Source organism: Bombus flavifrons, chromosome 4 (genome assembly GCF_040668555.2).
Source record: "Bombus flavifrons isolate JBK064 chromosome 4, iyBomFlav1_principal, whole genome shotgun sequence".
In the NCBI taxonomy this organism is placed as follows: Eukaryota; Metazoa; Arthropoda; class Insecta; order Hymenoptera; family Apidae; genus Bombus; species Bombus flavifrons.
In genome coordinates this window covers 17,725,968-17,747,504 of record NC_138445.1, presented here as the reverse complement: position 1 = coordinate 17,747,504, position 21,537 = coordinate 17,725,968, and the positions used below count along the sequence as shown (strand labels likewise).

The following is a 21,537-nucleotide window of genomic DNA, read 5'->3' as shown; positions in this document are numbered from 1 at the left end:
ATTGACGTGTCCCAGCGACGAATCACCGAGATTCGTTGCGCCTGCATTCCACCGCGAAACTTGCGCAAAATCTTCGCCCGTAACGTTCCATTACACGAGACACGTACTATCGAGGAGGAAGTAGAAAAGCAAGTACGTCGAAGAAACAAGGACGGAAATAAAAGATAGAAGAAGAAGAGAAGGAAGAAAAAGAGGAAAAAGTCGGTGGAAGCTACGCCAATGGCACGCTAGCCGGCAATAGCGCGTGGCGGCGTCGACGACGGGGGTGAATTCCCCTCTTCTCGTCCAGCCCCTTCTCTTCTTCTTTCCTTAGCACCGCCACCCTTGGCTGCTGCCCCCGCCGAGTCCGGCACAGGGCACAGTCGTACTACTTTGATCGGCACTCAAACATTTTTACCACCCACCCCCTAGCTGGCTGCTAGCTTCTGCTGCTACAGGGCCTCCTCTAACGGGGAACTGGCGCTCGCCGCGCGTTCCTTGCCACCAACTAATTACAGCGTGGATCAAAGAATTCATCGACGCGACTTTCTTTCGCCCGTTTATATATTCGTGTGCTTCGTACCGATGTGCGTACGTGCGTGCACGCGTGCCTGGTCTAGCATCCGTTCATGCGCCGATGCTGCGAGGAAAGAATGGCGCAAGAAGGGCGCGAAAAGGCGAGACCACGGCGGACCCTTGCACCCGCACGGTGTACGCACCCTGTCACCCTGCGTGCTACCTGCACGCTTCGCGTCTGAGTACTCCTGGACATTTTTACCTGTGTGTAATCCAGATTTATTCAAAAACGAACATACTGAATTATACTTTAGGCGATAGAAATGAGTTTGATAATAGGACGAATGAAATTTTGCACGCGTCGCAAATTACAAGTTATCCGGTGAAAAGTCCTATTAGAAAAAAACGTATAGTCTGTAATTTGTAACTTGTACCGTTAGTTGTCGCACTATTGTATACGGGAGCCTTGGAAATAAATCGAAATTACTTCTAGAAAGACCTTCTTGTCCACTAACTCTATACGGTATCATCTATAAATTTATTTTTGTCAGATTTTTATTACAAAAGAGTCACTCGATTAAGGTGATAGTTTTGAAAAACTCGGAACAAGCTTAACGAAACCACGGAACAACGTTACAATTTCAGAGAAAAGCAACAGATGAATAATTAGACACTCGCGGCGAATTCGAAGCTGGAAGTTTCTCTCGGTTAGGAAAACGGGAATGGCGAGGTCGGTAAACATCAGATTAGGTCAGTGCAAAGCGAAACGGCCACGCTGGAGAACCTCGTAACTCGGAGAATAAAGCCTGGACATTCCAGAGCTCGCGCGCCAAACGTTTTTCCCTTCTGCCGTGTGTTCCACATTCATCCCGTGGGACATTGACGAGCAATTAACAATGGCAGCGAATAAATCCGTCACGCGATTCGTCCGCGGATGCACGCCAGTGATAAATAATCCGGCCCGTGATAAAGACACCGAAACTGTTTCTGCGGCAATGGTTGGTTTTGAGCCGTCTGGTTGAAAAACGCGGTTTGAAATTGCCAGAGAGTAGCGAAAGGCTGGTTTTCAAGAACCACCACCACAGGCGTACGCTACCGTGTTTCATTAATTCTAGAATAAAATAGGACACGGCCAGAGGAGCGGGGTGATGCGGGGATCGGGAGTGGCTTTGAATTTACCCTTTAACCGGGGTGACTTTTTCAACGGGATCACATCCGGATCGCAGAGATTCGCTCGGCAGTTTCGGCGAGTCGGGAAATCAGGCGGTCGCAAACGAATACTCGATCGCGAGAATGATTTATTCAGAAACGTCGATGTCCGTTGGTCGGGCGCGTGCCATAGAGAAAAAGTGGAAAATAGAGCGTTCGTTCGGCGAGATCGATGCCTCGGAATCGATTCGAGTAACCAAACACAAAACGCATTATTTTTTCGCTCATGCTGTCACGTTTTTCTTTTTTTTTTTCGTCCTGATGGCTTGTCAGCGAGCTTGTTGAACAGACTCTGTTTAATGAACGTCGACGCACGCCTCTGAATGATAATCAGAGTTTTAGATTACGTACATGTTAGGAATGTATCGTGCCACTCGAGGTATATGTACATACGATTGTTTCGAGAGTAGACTGGTAAAAATGTTGGTTAGTTTCTGCTGCGTAGGTTCGCCGGTTCATTCGCCAACGACCGAGCGAGTCAGAGACCGATGCTTCAGATGCTGCTTCAGCAATTTTCATCGTTCGCCCGCTATTCCACAGGCGACGCAAGCTGGAAGTTACGCTTGCGTATCGGTGGTAAGCGAAATAGACGCGGCTCGGATTTCTCGTCGTATTATTTATAATTCTTAAGAACAATTAAAACTAGCATTACCGATGATTATAGGGGAAATTGATAAACGAATTACAAGAAGAAAACGAGCTTTTAACGTCTGTACTAAATTCCTAGAAAAATGGTTCGCTACGAATCTATAAAATTGCTATGAAAGATCACGAATTGGTCGTTCTGACTACATTGGGAGCCTGTCGTGGAAATAAAAGTATAGAATGATTTATCGTCCCATTGCGATGCTAGGGTTTGCCTGTTTCTTACGTTTAATGGAAAGTTTGGGTCAGTGGAAGTTTAGAGTTTTAAAAAGTTTAAGCTTTCCGTTTAAACTTTCCGCGCTTTTCAGACGTAAAAAGTTACAATCGTAGATCATTTATCTCTCGTAAGTTTAAACAGAAAATATGGTTTAATCCACAGAATGAAAATCGGAATCAGCTTTTATATCTTTTTGTCGTTTAAACGATATTTCTTAGTCGAACTCGACAGACGAGTAACGTTTAATTAACGAAGATTCATAAATCGTCCTTAAATTTCTGTTTCGATCGACAAATGATATTTCGCGCGTCCGTATCTCGCAGCAATGCGAATTCAATTTCCTCGTGGCGTTGTCAAACACGTACAGCAACGTTCTGAAGACAAATGTTGCAAATCAAACCGCATATCGTAACGCATCGCTGTCAGTACACAATTGGCGTCCATAAATGAAACGAATCACTCGTATCTCCGTCACAGTTAATCTGCAAACGTTAACCAAACGGTCGTCCCATATTTCAACGAAATTTTCTATTCCTTCGTTGCAAACTAACTCGATGGTTGCCATCGTCGATCCTTCCCGCTTTGATTTCAAGATCCTTGTCTCGCGAGCGTTTCGCGCGTTTTTTAATCTAAACGATCTCATAGATGACAGTACGAAATGTACGAAAGTCGATCGATTGCAGAAGCTGCGAATCATATAATTCCATTAAATAGGAAGTTCAAAGAGGAAAAAGTAGGTCGGCAATACTCGTCCAAGGTTTAAGACATTGTAATTTCTTTATGATTGGTTTGCGTATTATATTCCTAAAGCATAAGCTAACGAGAACATTTTGCCGGTTAACGCACGAGCAAGATCGCTCGTCTATATCGAATAATCGTTCGATGAACCATTTCGCGAGCTCACGAATCACTTGGAAATTTCTTCGCGCGGTTCTTCTCACGAACGTCCAAAGAGACGTCGCTTTGAGACGGGGGTGGCTCGTGAGATTCGTGGAAAAAGAAACGCAAAAAAGGGGCGACGTCGGTGACAGGCGGCGGACAAGGGGGAACACAAGGAGAATACGCTTTTTTCTCGGTTCAGTCGGTTTCTTACACACGACGAAGCAAACGTCTTCGGTCCCGATTCGCTTCGATCCTTGACTCGAAGTTTTTTCCGGTCGCGTTTCCGTTTCCAATGCTTGTTTCATCGCGACTCTACCACGTCGGCGATTCGATCTCTGATGGGAGAGGCGAGCAGGGCGGACGAAAGGAGAACAGAAGCGTGGCCCACGGGAAATTTTCGAATCGCAACGATTCGAGGCGAGCGTGCTTTTTCTCGTGGAAATTTATGTTATATTGTCATAGACGCGATATCTTTGAGACGTACGCGCCTCGTGGTCGATCCGATCCCACGGTAACGAAGAGCTACTTTTAACAAGAAGCAGTTACACGTTAATCGTTTTGACGAGGTTACCAAGGCCGATGGCGGAAAATTAGGTTTATTATAATTATCGATAACGATCGAATTTTTACTACACGATAAAAGTAACGTTATTTCTATATCGTAGACTCATTGCAAATATTCAAGAAACGTTCGTGCCTGTGTCAGCACACTGTTCGTCGTACGCTCCTAAACTTTCGCGTCAAACTATGGGGAATTTTCAATTAATCGAACTACTTAGAAATTACTATCTCCTCTAACTCAGCACATTCTTACCGTTTCCTTTCTTATGTTATCACCAAACGATAAGCACAGCTCCCATTTCGCTCAGGTATATAAACTACCATTGCCACTCGTTGATGACATTCTAGAACGAATATCATTTTCAAAAGCCAATCATCGAATATCACAAACTATCGATCGTATCTTTCCTCGAACAGGTCTACTCATCGAAAAAGCTCCACGAAATCTACCTCTCTGTATTCGATGCGTCTAAAAGACTAACTCGAACTCCAACGAATCTCAAATGCGACAATTTCAAAGAGTTTCACACGCCACGAGACTCTCCGCTAAAAAGGCAGGTCAATTTTTCGACGTTCCTAATAACGGCCCGATATCGTTCGCAAGTTTTATCACGCGCAACATGCTCGTTGACTCGTACGTGGCCACGAAAAGATATAGCTGTGGCTGTGAAGCCTCGTCGAGAATGTTTGCGATTCGCTGATGCTCCAGGGTGTTGCACACTCGCGATGTAGCGGCATACTCGACGATCTTTCGTCGACAAAGAGGCTTCGGTCAGCCTCGCGCACCGGCTGGTCCTTCTGGCCACTCGAGTCGCTCTCTATCGCGCTGTGGAACAGTTCGAAAGGAGAGGAAGCGACGCGTGCATAAAGAGAACCATCGAGGAACGAAAGAGAGAATAAAACAAGCACGAGGAAGATGGAGAAATTAGAGAGTTTCACCGTAGGCACGCGGAACGTCCACAGCGTCCGATGCAGGAATAGAAGAGAGAGAAAGAGAGAGAAAGAGAGAGAGAGAGAGCAAGGGGACCGAAATCGTAATTGGATTCGAAGAGGAGCACGCCAGGAGGAAGCGAGGCAACGAGGCGTAGACGAAGAGAGTGCACGAGCGGAAGGGAGGATCCTCTTCGGCTTCATTGGCCGACCCCGGCGATGTCACAAAGTATAATACGAACTAATTACCCCGTCGTCGGCAAAGCTGTACTCGACTGCCACTCCGGGACAATGAGTGGCCACTTCCGCGATGTTTTCTGCATACGCGGCATCGGAAGCCAAAGGCTTCTCGCGGCACGGCCGCGAAAGAAACGCGGCTACGGGTAGGAGGAGCACACCTCCGCCCCTTCTGAAAGCTTCTTCTCCATACAGAACGACAGAGACAGTGAGAGAGAGAGAGAGTGAGAGAGAGAAAGAAACAGGCAGATAGACAGACAGACAAACAGGCAGAGAGGGAAAGAGAGAGAGACAGGGTGATGAAAAAAAGCGAAGACGGAGAAGATGAAGACGGAGACGCGAGAGAATGACAAGGGACGACGAACGAAAACGCAAGATCAGGCACGCTGATAGAGCGACAAAGACAAAAAGAGGAAGAAGAGCTTCTTTTTGGTTGATTAGCCCCCGCGACATGGAGCACAGCGAGCCAAGGCGGAGTACGCCTATCGTGACGCGTCGTCACAAAGCCCAACCGTGCACCGTCTCTCTCTCTCTCTTTTTCTCTCTCGTAAAGATACCGCGGAGGGATAAATCAAAGCAGGTACCATCCAACGTGCACGATGACCATCGTGCGAATCTCCGAGGGAGAAATAGCGGTAATTAGCCCCTTAAGCACCCGTGCCACCCATCGTGCGTATATCCCGTGGCTGACTTCTACCGCCATCGTACATATCGCCATCACCATCGGCACATCACCATCGTCGCGTACCGTAACCGACCCTCCTCCCACCGATGGGCCGGGGTCCCTCTTTGTAAAACAGAATGTACGTACCACCAGTTCGACGACATTATCGTTGTATACTTGCCGCTGTGCTACTACGTGGGTGGAGAGTCGGGACCTATTTCCCTCCCCGCGGGCTGGCTCGGTGCACACCGTGTCACATCCATGCCCGACGTCATACGCGCGCGTTTGGTTCCCTACGAAGCGAGTGGGTACGTGGCTGATGGAACGACGAGGCTAAGGGGGATCGACGGGGGCGTGTAGCCGAGGAGACTTCAAAGCTCCCGAAACGATTGTTCGGCAACGCTCCCGCGTGTTCCTCGTGTACCTCGAGAGCACCAGAGCGTTTCGAGGAGGGGGTAAAGTACCCACGAATATACACCTACCCCTTTGATTACCTCGGCGGTGTACTCTCCTTGGTCTTCTTTTTTTTCTTCTTCGAGCTTCGACAAAAAAAGTAAAAAAGAAAGAGTCGAGTGAGACAGGGAAAGGAGAGGGGAGAATAGAGAGGTGGGAGAGAAAACGCGAAGGAGAGAGCATAAAGTTGCCGGTTGCATACGGATGGGAAGGGCGAGCCTCTCGTGCCGCGGGAGCGCTAAAGAAAGAGGAAAAAGGGGTTGGAGGGTGTACGAGGACCGTCACCGAGATGAAGAACAAGATGCTCCACATGATGCATCTAGCCAGAAGGGCCGTTCACGCGTGTGTACCGCCGTTGATACGCTACGTGTGGCCCCGCGAGAAAAAGCTTCCCGGTGGAAGAAGACCTGCTGATTTTTTACGACCTCTCTCCACCGTTTGACCTGTGTATCGTAGTACAGGTACAAAGTAAGAGGCCGCTAGGCTAGGCGGATCTCGTAATAATTAATCCGACCCCTCGAACTCTTTAAGGTCCATCGATGCCATGACGAGACGAACGTGCAACTATCGCTGGACCGTATCGATTTCTATATTTCTAGAACCGTTCCTTAGTCGTGCGTATATAGTCTGGAAGAAGTTGTCATCGACGTAGCGAAACAGTGTTTAGCGATTTGGTAGACGCGTCGGTGAAATGTTTACTTTCTGATGGAAGATTTGCCGCAATAGTAGTCGTTTCTTCGTCTCTTTCGAACGCCACTGCAGTCGTACCAAGCTCAATTTGATCCATCGATGTAATAGATCTTTGACCGATAAATACGAAACAGGATGCAACGAAGAAAAAAATGCAACTTCTAAAAATTGACCGGTTCTCCAATGAAGTAGCAACCAATATTAATCTTGGCGAATCTACCGTAATACAAAGTGTACCAGCCATGCAAGATACATCGATGCATTATTCATAAGACTATTTCGATTCCACGGATAATCGCCAGCCACTATTTCACCCAGGCAGTAACAAGCTTTCAATGCAACCATACCCTCCCCAGAGCTTATTAATTTCGCGTGCGGATTTTTATGACAATGGGTGTCCGTCGCGCGAGAACCAAGTCAATGCAAACTACGCGGCCACTGTTCCAGTATACAATGGTCACGTACGACTTCAATGCCGATTCACCAGCTATTCATCAGGACGCATCGCGCGCGAGTATGGCTTATCTCGTTTCCTCGTCTTCCATAGTCTAGCCGCGTTGCAACGACTTCCCATTGTACGCTCGCTCACGCGACCAAGCCGAAACGCTCGCGATACCGCACGCGAGAGAACCAAACTGACGGCCGAAGAAGCATTTACAGGCATTTAATCGTATCGCTAAACGAGAATGCCCGAGGAGCATAAATATGCGTTAGGGTCCCTTCGTCACCCCTTACAGATATACCTTTCTTTTCTTTATGGCTGCCGGCCATTTAGCCCTGTAACGCCGTGTGACTCTAAAGTTAAATTGGCGGACGAAAGAAAGCTTGATATAAATGAAAATGAACAACTATGTTCTATTACGTTACGATAAGAAGCTATAAATAACATTTCTTTTTCTTATAAGCGAGTAACGAATCTTCGCACTATTCTACGGAGTCTAAATATAAATGTATCCACTTATCCGTAACGACGGAGTACCGACACTTCTGTGCATCGACTCGATAGCAGCGAGATTCGCGGTACAAATGTTTTGCCGAGACGATGATCGCATGCCACTTAACGGTGGCAACGAGGTGATTATTCGTAATAAATTGCATTTTTAACTTGCACGTGGCAGATAATGAAAAATTAATTCGTTCGTTCGTTATAACACGATATCGTTTCTTTTTAATCGTGGATTCTCCATGTTACGATACACTCATCGTTTTCCATCACTTTTATTTTCAGCCAGCAACAATTAAACCGTAGATATTTATGCATGTTCAGGTTTGTACGAATGCAATTAAAGAAAGATTTGTTTCAACCTACAAATATTGTAACGGATATATCGAATACATTGTATATTCTTCCATGTCGTATAGAATTTTGCAATTAAAATTTTCCACGAACGTATAAATATCCACGATCGAATCCTCGTACGCTGATAGCCGCTCCTTCCACGCTAAATTTCCACATACTCGCTTTTATGGAACGTGTACGTCGATTGCTGATGCATTAGTGGTATCGTATCGACGTCGATAGGTGTGGCAAACGGCATTAACGTACGCGCTATTCTTATACCTTTGAAATCAATACATTAATAATCGCCGACGAATATTACGTTTGTTCATCATCGGATAGATCGATCGTCAACGAGCTCGAGGGCAGGAAAATTTCTTTTATTTGTCCGAACGAATAATAACGGGTAATACAAACTGTTCGCATTCTTTCTTTCGATCTTCTTTTCTAACAAGTACGTAACGAACGGTAAACTAATTTTATGCATTTTGTTCTAAATAAAGGACGAATGACATTTAATATAACGCGAAGGGAAAAATTCAGGAATATTTAGGTTAATTGCGGAAACTTGTAATTCCCTGCTTCATGATTTCCATAAAGTACCTATCGCGAACGTGTCGAGGCTTAGCGTTTAAACGAATCGGGTCCTTTATCCCCGTCTGTTTCCTCTGGATACTTTTCTCGCGTGATTCCGCTCGAGTTTGCTCCGCGCACAGAGATACCTCATGCATCGTGCGGCTAAGTAGCCGGTTCGACGGTATAACTCATTTGGTATCGGGCCTCGGACACGTTTCCCTTCGACCCATGCCCCTGCCACTATCGCCGAGAATTACGAGCGTCATTACCATTAGTCGCGGTAATATAGTAGACGCTCTCGCGTCTCTAAACAGATACGGGGCCCCGAGTTCCAAGGGGGTTCTCCTCTCTCTCGGCGTTGTTGGTAGGTCGACGTCTACCGACGTTGAAAGGAATGCCACCACGAGCGCGGCTGCTTATCGCGTTAAATGGAAGTCGGGCGTGCCGCGTCGAAATATTACGCGCGCCCGCTGAAAAATTGGCTCGATTCGTTAATGCTCCTCGGATTGGGTGGTTTCCTTGTATCTTTATGGGCTGAGAGCACCACTAACTCTATGGAATTGTAGATTTTCTTCGTCCAATGAGATTGTTCGTCTTTCATAGATTAGGAGAGAAGAGAGTCTATGGTGAATTTTATCGCGCATCCGCAGAGTCGGGCCAACTGAATGGAATCGTAGATTTTCTTCCTGCGAACTGATTCTTCTTCTTCGATGAATTAAGAAGAAAGGCAGCTTTCTGGATTTACGCATTATTCACCGAGTAAACTGTGTAATATCCGCAATTACGTTAAATATACGAGTGCCGACGGTTTTGATTAATATAAAAATAGCCACACGCGCGATAAACGAAATAACGGCAAAGTACTAAAATATTCAAACTAAGAGAACCCGCAGAAATCGAAATGGCTCGACCCTGCTGAGGTTAATCTCCAGCTCCATGTATCACCTCCCTCGTAAACTCAAAAACTATACGTACCACACAATGCCCCCTTATCCGGCAAATTATCACGTGCTTAATTACAGTAGCGTATGACCTGTCGGCGCGAATGAAACGATGGCGCAGTCTAAGAGACTGCCGACGACGACGCAGGCCGCGATGTACGCGAACAAACGTATCCCCCCGACACAAATGTTTGCGATTGCTCGATTAAAAGACCGCGAAGAGTCGTTTGTGAGATAATCCGGCGAAGAAAAAGGAAAAGGTGCCGCGTACTTGGCCGCGATTAAAACGTTTATCCGCGTTCAGCGAGTTGGCCAATTTGCACCGAGCTTACCACTCGCTTGTTTACGCACGTGTCGTTTTTCTCGTTCGCCCCTGTATTTTTTCTCGCCGCGAGTTTAAAACCACGTACTGGCCGACGATAGTTCACTCGCCTTTTATCCTACTCTCTTCGTATATGGGAAAATTTACGATTCATTTCGCGAGCAATAATCGGCGGCCACGTGACGCCGCAATGCCGCTGCGAATTATCCCTTAACCCTTGATGAATTGATATTGGCCCAGGCGCGTTTTGCCGCGCTTTTTTCCAGCCGCTGGTGCCGTTGAATATGCAATTGATTACACGACCGATCGGGGAGGCTCGCGATGCCTGCGATTAATTCCGATTCCACGGAACCACCGTTGCAGGCCGCGTGTTCGATTTAACATATTTGATCGATACCCTGTGTGTTCGCTACGCCCGATTATTCCCCCGTATACACACACGCACACACACACACACACGCACACATATATCCGATTTATCATCCCGTTACTGCCAGCGAAATTTTCGATGTCGACGAGCTTGCATCTTGTTTTCGGAATTAAAAATCGCTGCTTCGAGCTATTTGCGTTGCTTCTGCGAAAAAAGGTCGAGCGGAGTTCGCGGAAAGTATCGGAGTTAGAGGAAGTAGGTAGTTGATGGGTGTTCATTAGATATCCAAGTGTCAAAATCATCGACGTTATCGAATTTGATTCTCAAAATTAGAAATACGCGTTTAACATGGCACGTGTATACAGATTTGATGTAGCGTGTAACAACTACACTTTATCGATGAGCTTTATAGCGTCTGTTTAAAAGTACTCCTAAAAAGATTTTGAAAATATCTGACAGCGTACTTGATCGATATTTGCAAAAGTTATTTCACATAGTTGGTCTAATTAGTCATAACGTAGAATATCGCGATAGTTAGAAGAATGGCATCGACACACACGTCACGGTTCGTACGAAATCCCCGGGGTTCGAAATCGATGTTATGACCATCGCGAATTTCAATATTTTAGTTAACAATGATTCACTGTATCAACGCTTAAATATTTATACAAACGCTTGAATATTATTAAGTTGGTAGGAAGGTAATGTCAGTTTAGTTGATGTTACTACTTTATTTAATTATGCGTTTAATGTCTGTTGTCTTCTACGATTCCACTCCATTGTTTTGTAAATTTCGAAATTTTGTTGAAAACGACATTTTTATAGAAATTTTGATCGAAGATCCTAATTTTCCGAAGGTATTCCAAGAATTTTGCACAGATTTTACGATGCTTTACCGAGAATATCGACGCGTGAGCTATCTAAAATCAAGCATCTTAATATCCTTAAGAATAGAAAATTAATTTTTCCACCAAATCGATATTTCTCCTTCGCCAAAACTAACAGATACTTTGGCATTCGCTCGAATTTGCGCGACGCATAGATAGCTTTCATTAGCAAGGAATCTCTTAAGCTAGCGGATTACGAGAGAACAGCTGGGTGTTCTCAATATTGAGAAGGCCAGTTACACGATACACGATGTTAATCACACGCTGTACGTCAGAAGCACGCGAGGTCGTATCGACGATCGGTCGCCGGACGTCGTGGGCTTTAATCCCGCGAAATCTCGTCCTGTCTTGTAATACTGATCGACCAGACGTCCTCGCAAAAACGAGTCGGATGTAATTAAGATATTAATAACTCGTTGGAAGAGAGAAGCGTTCGCGATGATGGTCGAACGCTAGGAATCTGCATCGAACGGCCTTGGATCGAGTGGAAAAGATTTTCGTGCGAATCGAACCACCAGAGCGCTCGCGTGTCATCGAGACCGATCGAGAGCCACTCTCCGAACGACATTAATCGAATAATCGACGCTCTCCCAAGAATCGCTTGCGAGAAATTAATCGATTACTTCTTGTAAGGTAGAGTTTGTGGATCTACAGATATCGTAATTTTATTTTTAAAAAATTCTGAAGAAATTGGTATGCCTTTTGGCTAAATGGAAGGTACGAGCGAAATACAAGAATAGAATTCTTTTAGTTCTATCGTAGAATTAAATGGATTATGGAAATCTCTGGTTAAGGGACGATCCACTTAAGAGTTAACATAATTTTAGGATGTCTTTCGGAGTATTCAATTTTTCATTCAACGTTCTGTCCAAGGAAATTGCAAGAAGTGCAGATACGAATATCCGTTCGTTCCTTCGAAACGTTACTTTAACGTTACCTCCATTAAAAAGGAAACACTGCCTGTTCTTGACAAGTTTTAAAAATCTAGTGTTCCATATCCCAGTCGCTTTAATCGAATTGTACATACCACGTAATTTAGAAATTTTAAAAGAGCATTAAAAATTCTCGATTTTCACAGAATGTAAAAGTTAATACTCTTTCGTTTCGCAAGTCAGTTTCCAATTGCCGTAAAAATATTACAACGATATATGTATTTGTTTATTTTATTTTGTATTCGGAGCAGCAATGAAATTTACTGACAAATAGAAGAACAACGCCGGAAACCTTATTTCTCCGGAACTATAAATCTTTCAAGACCCATTCCATACGTTTTCATATCTTCGAGAACGAATTTCTTCGCACCAAGAACAGCTAAGCACGTTCGTTCGTAGATACACATAGTTCGCGCATATTTCCAGGCTTTACACTGCCATTTTTCTTACTGGTGAAGTTTATGAAGCTATAAAGTACGCGGGGAGTCCTCGCAAGACATTACCCTTTTAATTTTACAACGTGCACATTATATGCAATTATTCACGGGCATTACACGGTTACAAGTCTCTGGTAAATCCCTTCACGAACACGTAACATGCGTGACACATGTTTAAATTTCAGTATTCCCTCGCTAACGAGCCACGATGTACGCTCGACATTTTATTTTAATTAGCCTAGATTGCGTTGGAGGTAAACGACACGCTTGAATTTTGTTTAACATTTTGGCTAAAATTTCATCTCTAATCGCGGTACTACCGCAGAGTAACGTTATCAACGAATTTCCAACGAAACGCTCGTCAACTTTCGGTTTACATAGTATCATTCTGCTGCTATTAAAACATTCAGCGCGAGTAATATCATTTCACTGATAGGTTCACCATCGGAACGTTGGGTATTCTCATCATCGATTAATACCATCGATAAATTTTACAACTCGCAAGATACGACTCGTTAGAATATTAATAAATCTATTCGCGGAAATTTTTGAAAACAGATTATACAAGTTACGAATCAGCTGATTATCCTATTTCACGTATGTGTATTATTTCCTACTGAGATAATTGAATTGTTATGAAATTCTGAAATATCGAAAGAACAAAAGTCCTTTAAGAGTCATTCGATATAATTATCGATTCAAACACGGTTAATATTTAAAAGTTAGAACTAAAACCTCGTGCAATTTGGTCGACTCGTCGTTTTGTCTCGATCGTATAAGTGGTGCCTGCTATTTAAAATTACACGAGATTCGTTCCGTGTCGCTTGTATTACGAATGCTATACCGATTTCGTTCCAAGCGAATCTGGTAGCCGTTTCTTTTCTTTTATTCATCACACGAACGACGTTGAATCATTATCCTGTCCTGTTTAACCAATCCGTCGATGTAAATACGAAACTTATCGCGTTTCGCCGTTCGAATACGAACTATGGAAATTTAAACGAATGTATAGCGTACGCCATATTTTTTCGACAAGAAAGAGAATCGAGAAAAAGGAATATTCATCGAAATTTGTATTTATTTGACGTATATGAGAATTTTGGGCGAAAGACAAACGAACCAGGCTGTCGTTTCTTGATCATTCTACTCGTCGGATCCAAGTACACAATTCTAACTGTTTGCGTTGAAATTCACTTTGATGATACAAAGAAGCGACACTACAAAGAGACAAAAGGAAATTCGTCTGGGGCTCGAAGGCGATATCGGGACAAACGCTCCAACATTGGGAGAAACGTATTAGCGATGAAAAGCCATCACTTTTACGTTCATTGTGATTAACGTCTGAGAAAACACGTTCCGCATTTGCAATGCAGATTCAAGAAGTATTCGTGGCCCTTAATTGTTGGAAGTTTCACGTTCCATAACCGTGTATCATAGAAAATGGAAAATTATTGGATGATAGTCAAACGAGATGATCGCTCAGAATTTTACCAAGAATTCCTCAAGATCTCCATTTTCTTTCTTCGCATTCCTCCGTATTTAAACCAAATATTATTATCACAAACTTTTGACAGAAAAGGCACGTATTTCTTTTCGATTATCTTTTTTGGTTATAGCGTTTTCTTCGAGTATTCTTGAAATATGTTCATCTGCATAAAAAACATTGATAGCTCGATTCTCTCGAAAAAATAATAGTTCAAAAATTATTATTATATTTTAGACATTAAACGTATCATTAGTATTGTCACAAACACCTATTGTCATCTATCGTTAACGCTTTTCGATCTTGGATCGAATCACTTATTTCTCTTTCAACCGTGTTCCTTTAAATTAAATTCTTTTAACCAGATGATACGAAATATAGTACTCCTATAGTTCAACACCAATGTCAAAATGAAATCATCGTAAAGAAATATCAAAACGAATAAAAATCCCCTACGGTACTTGCCGGAGATACGACAATAATGGAATACGAAAGTTCAGTGGAACTTGATCCGCGAGACAATCGAAAAGCTGGCCCGTTTCATCCACGAGGACGAGGGTAAGGAATGGAGCGGTTTCTCGACTTGAGAAAGGTCGGAAGTCGCGGCAGATCGATGGCGCGAGGCGGTGAAAGAAACGCATCCGCGCGAAAGGGGCAGTCGCGTACAGGCGATGCGACGCGTCTTTATCGGCGGTCGCGTATCGTCGCCGTGTGGCCGGATTGCGCGAGCGCTCGAGTTCCTGGCACGCACACACCGGGCAACGCGCGTGAAAGTATCGCGGAGGAGGAACGCGGGTTCTGCCGGTTGTAACGGGAGAGAAGCTAAAGATAGAGAGAGCAGGATGGCGAGAGAGAAAGTGCACGCTTGCGCGCGCGAACGCGCGCAGTTCTCGCGAGCGTCGATAAAAGCGAGCGCCGCCGGGCGGTGCGGGCATTTCTCGCGCGCCTTCCAGACCGGCAACCCGGCCAACGCGACGCATCCATTCCTTCGACGTTAGATCGAGTCTTATCGATACTGTTGCTCAGATCGCGTGCATTAGTAATCGAAGAATAAAGGGGAAGAAATATATCGTGTAAATTTGTCGCTTCGTTTGTTGGTTAGGAGACGGCTTGTTCGAAATGGACCATTAGTTTTTGTCGTTTGTGCGAGACAAAGGCGTCGAGACACAAAGGACTGGCGCTTTCGAGCGAGATTTCAGGAAACAAACGACCTCGTATGGACCTTCTAGTGGAAACTGTTCAGCCACTGTGATCGTTGTTCCGAAGTGGAAGTGTAGAGGGAAAAAAGGAAGACGAGTTGCGGACGAAATGAAGTTCAATGGAAGAGAGTAGAGTTGACCGGGACTGAATTATCGGTTTCGGGAGTTCGGCAGATCGAAGTGGTTGATGGATCGATAGATCGAACGTTGTAGTGACGAAGTTTCCGCGTGCCGTCCGGTGAATCTCTTTTATTGGTCCCATAAATCGTAGCTATGACCGGAATCTCTCGCTGTTGACACAGCACGTAAGGAGGGACGCTGCTCGGCAGACGATTTAGCGCTATCTGATCGGACACCGGCTAACAGGTAAGAAGTACAATAAGACGAATCCGCGAAAGGTAGATGAGAAACAGCGATCGAAATGGTAGGCCAGCTTCTTCTGGGATGTCTAGGGAGAAGATTGATGTAACACGATGATTGGTTTTCAGCGTAGAGAAAAGTTGAGATTTGTTTTGGAGATTGCAGCGATTGAAATTATCCTTTGATGAAAGAACCTTTATGGCGCAACTTGGTTATATTTTAGATCTGGTTGCGCAGACTGTAGCGATTCGGTTAGAGGTGTCGTCCCTGGTTATACAAATGGAAGGTTCATTCAAAAAATATATTTGATAAATTCGCACATTCGATAGTCTATGCAGTTTCTAGGACAGACCACCTTTCTCGATCGAGAGAATATAGAAAACGCTGCTTAGAATTCATAGAACGTAAACCTCCGAACTTCTATATAAACGGAATTCGGGACTCTGGAACCAGAAATCTATCGATTTGGGTAGCGTCATTTTTGTCTTCTAACGTTCCTTGTAGAATATTACGTCTTCTTCGCAGAATCGTCCAAAACAAGAAAAATATATTTCTATCGCGAACGTATACGTTGAACAGCGATTCGACCCTGATAAACATTCACAGTCTGCCGGTCAACGTATCTGCAAAATGTCCTCGAAGCAATAAATTCCTTTATCCGATTCGTTTAACCAAAAACAAATACAGCGATTACGCGCTTGGTTCGACAAAATTTCCAAATTGCCCCAACAGTAGGATCCTCGATAGATCGTTACAGACGGCAAAACGTCGGTAATCCATCCGAGGAACGAGCACATCGATTCGACGCGCGCAGTTTCTCGCGTTTGGTTTCGTAAACGCGACACGTCCGAACGGAAAAAGCATCTTATCGAGAAGGGTATACGCGTTCTGTCCATCGAGAGAGGGTGACGTCCCTCTTTGTCCATAGGGAGGGAAGAGCAGAGCGTGCCCCCGTTACGGATCGCCCCCTCGTAACGAGCGCTTTGAATCGGACACACTGTCACGTCGTGGAAACACGACGTCTCTAAGTGGCGGTCCCGCTTCATTAAATTCTGTTATCCGTCGGGGAGCATTGTCCCGCGGCCTGGTCCCGGGGACACCTGGCAGCCCAGAGTTCAACCGACAATGGAACGGTACGCGCCACCCGCGCATTATCTCGCAATTATGCGCGTAGCCCAAGCGTGTTCGAGCGATCGTTTGGGCGTGGCGGAAGAAGAGCCACACACGAGCAATCCACTCGTTACCGGGGCATTGAAAGCCCGAAAAACGCATATGCGAGCGCGTCGTTCGCTCGCGATCCGGTGACCGGAGGGCGGATGCGATGTAAGCACCGTGCAGTTCCGTGAAAACATGCTGTTGCATGCTATAGGGACACAGAGGGTGAGAACGTGGATTGTGGACACGTTGACATAGGAAGAACGTTGGAAGTAACGCGACTTGGAAGATCGTTGGATGAGAAGACGAGTCATTCGCGTTGCTAATCTCTTCGATATCGTAATATTTTCATTCAAAGAATCGTTGCTCCTTCGCGCGATCCTGCGATTTTCCGCAAAGAAAAATACCTTACTATTATCCACGTAATTGAAATTGTCTTTGCGAAAATATACGTTCGCTGAAAGGTTAAGAGGCGATCGTAGATCGGAGATTGGCGTGGAAGCAGGAATAATTAAAAAAGGATCGTTTCTCGATTAATTTGCTCAAGGGTTTACGTTCTTCCGACGATTAACGCGAGGATTCGTCCCTTTGCCATTGAAATTTTCTTCTATCTGTCGCTGAAACAACCGTATTCCACCTTTGATACGTATCACCATCGACCACGACCCAATACCCTGCACAAAGTAAAGCGGATCGTCAAACATGTACATTTTCTTGCGGCCAGTACACTCGATCTCGACTCCCGTGTCTTTATACCCGTAGAATCCTGACCACCAAACGCATTCCGCTCTTCCGAGACCGCCGTAGAAGACATCGATCGAAATTCGACGCCAACGTCGCGGCGATCGAAGCAATAAGGCAGCTTGCAATCGGCTCGAAGAGGAGGGGTGGTTCGATAGGGGTTGGACGGATGGCTTTGATAAAAGGACACCGGGGCCAGGGCGCGGTTTACAAAGGGCGAAAGGAGGCACAGGTGTAGAGAGAGGAGCGGCACGAGGTATCTAGCGGCGCAATTACCTGCCGCCGGAATTACCCACGCGCCTGTGCATCACAATTAATTCGTAATTAAATCCTTTGGCTAGGAGGCGTGGTCCTTTTCAGCGACGTATAGAGAGAAGCGTGGTCGGTCGGTCGGCGGGCACCCACGTCCGACCGCTTCGGACCGAACGAACGACGTCGAGCGTATCGTCGGCCCGTCGGGGTGACAGCCGGAAATAAAGGGCCGGCCATGCATTAGCGTCGACGGTCAAAGGGTCGCTCGAATATCGACCGAGACGGTCGACAGCGTTAAATTGCCATTTGTCGGCCGGGGAATGCCTCTGATTAGCACGGCCAGGCTATCACCCAATATGTCGCTCCACGGTTACTAGCCTCCGCGTTGAAAATTCGCCGGATCCGCGTAATAAAAAACGAGAGTACAGCAGGATGGAGTGGAAAGTGAGGGAAGAAGAGAAGCGATTGTTAAAATTCATAGTTATTTAAGGTTCCTTAGGGTCGGTCTGTTTTACTTTTTTTTTTTTTTTGCGCTTGTTTGGTCGGATCGTAATGGCAGTAGTATCGATTCGAATTCTACGTGGTACACGTCCAAAATGGAGACGGTAATTCTATCAAATCGAGTCGTACGTTCCTCGTATTTGTACTTGCGTACATCATCGCGGATCATGTACGCAAAATGATTAGTAGAATTTCGATATATCGGCATTTGCGTCGTTCTTTACAAATCACCTTAAATTATGGATCGTATCGACGACAGTTTACGTAACTGCGCGTTATATTCGAGTAATGGTCGATTCCGCCAAACCAGTCTCGCGCTTCACCTCGTCGCAAGTTTCGACTTCTGTCTCCGATAGAATGCGCTTATCCGACAGATACGACGAGAAATAGTTTGCCTGCTATCTCGATAGCTAAATTCGTATTTCTACGTTCGCCATCTGCTCGGTAAACGAAAAGATCCCTCTTGTATCGAGCCTGAATGCGACCATGGAAACTCTTAGCTCTCGATTCGAATAGGACCCGTTCGACCGACTTCTGTCCGGCACAAAGACGACACAAATATCGAGGCTAGATTGGCAATTTCGATCAAAGCTAACTGTTCGCCGCGTTTCCTAGGGCGGGTGGCGAGCAGAGGAGAGACAGATATAACGGGGCCGAGAGGAACGTAGCGGAATAAATTTCACGGTCGACACCCGGTACAGTTTGATTTTCCTTATCGGGGATCAGCCCGCGGCACGAGACGCGTCTCCCGATCGTCCGAAAATTACTTTCGTCATCTTGATCGCGTTTCCGATCGAGTTGGCCGGACGGTACGGAAAACTCGATACGAATTACCGCCCGAGGCCGTAATATCGGCCATTCGAGCCGTCCACAACCCCCTTTGCCAACGGAATATCTCCTCGATTCCTTTCCCCTGACGCTCTCCTCTCCACGTCTATCTTCATCTATTCGTCTTCCGCTTCCTCTATCATCCAACCTTTTCCTTTATTCCTAGCCTGTATAAAGAGACCGGGTATTATTATTAAGAGTCGAGAGGAACAGCCGAAGTGGAAAACGACAGGCTACGGGCGTAGGCGTCTGAAAATTCCAGTGGACTGCGTGGCACAGGCTAATCGATGTCTGCTCTTCACGGTCCTCTCCAACGTCCGAGACGAACGATCAAGAATGTCTCTCGCGTACTCCATTGAATTACCGTCCTCGTGCACGCGACACGTCCACTCTGCAGTGCCTCTCCTACGGAATAAAAGAGAGAAAGAGACACCACACGGAGAACTAATTCCTCTTGCCGTGGTCTCCGATCCGTCGCGACGTTTATTTCAATCGGGGCCGGTTTTTTGCTCCGCATGAAAGTATCCTTTCGATGTTGCGACCAACTTACGTTCGTACGTACGCGTTTAATACTCGCGTGTTAACGCGAAGACAAACGTTAGTCGGTAGACGAGTCGGTTCTCGCGTCTGATTACCAGCTTGTCCTGCGGTCGAGGATCAGCAGCTGCAAGATCTATGGATGGATCGTTATACGAATGAAAACGACGGTACGTATGATAAATACGCGGACCAAGGGATAGGGAGAAATAAAGCTGTCTGTACTTTTGTACGCGGTCGCCACATCAGTCTTGCCTGCGAACGAACGTATATTACTCTTGCCTGGCATCCACTCACCCCCAGTACGCGCACGCTCCTATATTGGAAACGGCTGCTTCCATCGCCTCTTCCGTTCCTCGTTCACCCCTTTATCCATCCATCTAACGTGCGATCGTTTTTCCTTCGATCGAACAACCTACCACTTTCTCTGTCTCCCTCTCGCGTTTTCTCTTCCCCACTTTTATCTTGTCTTTATCATTCGTTTCGAATCCAGGGAAATCAGAACCGAGGAACACGAGTCGCACCGATCGTAAAGAAGGAACGTTAACCGAATATCGTTTGCAGTCAGTCGAGTGGAAGATTGTAGTTTGCTGCAGTCGGTACGTATATACATATTTATATCGCGAGCACGTTCAATCGTCGTGGAATCCAGTCTTCTCGAGATAGGGTATCCGTTAGATGGGAAACGTGGAAATCAAAAGCCATTGGAAAATTCCCGATTGAAATTCGCGTCATGCGTACGTTCGAGTAAGATTCGGAAAAAGAACGGTGACGAAAGTTGGGGAAAATATGGCTGATTCGCAACGGAGAGATATATTTTGATCCGTTAACAAACTCGACGTGCTAACGTGTTTCCTTTAATTACGATTTGTACTTGGAGAAGCTTGTGTAGATGGTCGTTACGTAGAAAACGACGCAGGAGAGGTGAGAGTAGTTAGAAGTTGTTTGTAACCGCTAATACATGAGACAAAATGTCTTCATAGATCGATCTCGATAGATCGGGAATGCCGTCGGAAGCTGGATATGGCTCGGCTAGGCTTAGGTGTTGGAACACGTTTCCCTCTATCAGCGATGTATTTGGAGATACGGGTGAAAGTTTTTTGTAAACACGAGTTTTAAGTTTTATCGAGACACTGGAACGAGGAATTCCGGAATTTAACGCGTAACGATCACGTTGAAGCGGGAAAGGAGATTCTATGAAGTTTTATTTCATTCGTTCCGTCACGTTTGATACGTCAGATAAGACACGATTTTAGTTTTAGTCGACCGTTTGAAAGCGTTGGCTGAAGTCTCGGACAAATTTAATCCGACGTAACGAATTTACAATGACATGTGTATAAGTCAGGAATTCTTCGCCCATTTATCTACCTACCGAGATCTAAAATTTATCGTTTCTCTCACGTTCCATTTCCTCCAATGTATATTTCCATTCCGAAGTAATTAACACCTTGTATCTTGAATATATTGATCGTAAAGTAACGGTCTTATATACAAGTTACGAGAAAAATATAAAATGTGAAAGAAACGGTAACAAAGTTGCGGTTGCTGTGAGTTCACGGTTAATGTAGTCGTTAAATATCAACAGCCCATTTCAAAACGTTCGCTGTTCCTGTCGATAGGAGAGTGACAGCAGTAACGGATCGAATTTGTTATATTTGGCCGAAAGTATATTTTCAATTAGTTTCGTTTCGATGACTCGCTCGATTCTTCGTATCGAGTTCGTTCGATATACAGTCAGTTCTCGTAATAATTTT

The 21,537-nt window shown here is 45.3% G+C and overlaps 1 protein-coding gene across 2 annotated transcripts in view; it reads left to right on the top strand.

Moving 5' to 3' along the window:
* Positions 1–21,537, top strand: part of fz2 (frizzled 2) — a 127,509-nt gene that overhangs the window by 19,883 nt on the left and 86,089 nt on the right. Inside the window, exon 1 of one of the 2 annotated variants that reach the window (XM_069111743.1) lies at positions 15,134–15,775. The exons of the other annotated variant lie outside the window; for it this stretch is intronic. The gene's annotated coding sequence lies outside the window, so the exon portion shown is untranslated. Of the gene's footprint in view, positions 1–15,133; positions 15,776–21,537 lie in introns of those variants that run through there. 2 annotated transcript variants of the gene reach the window in all.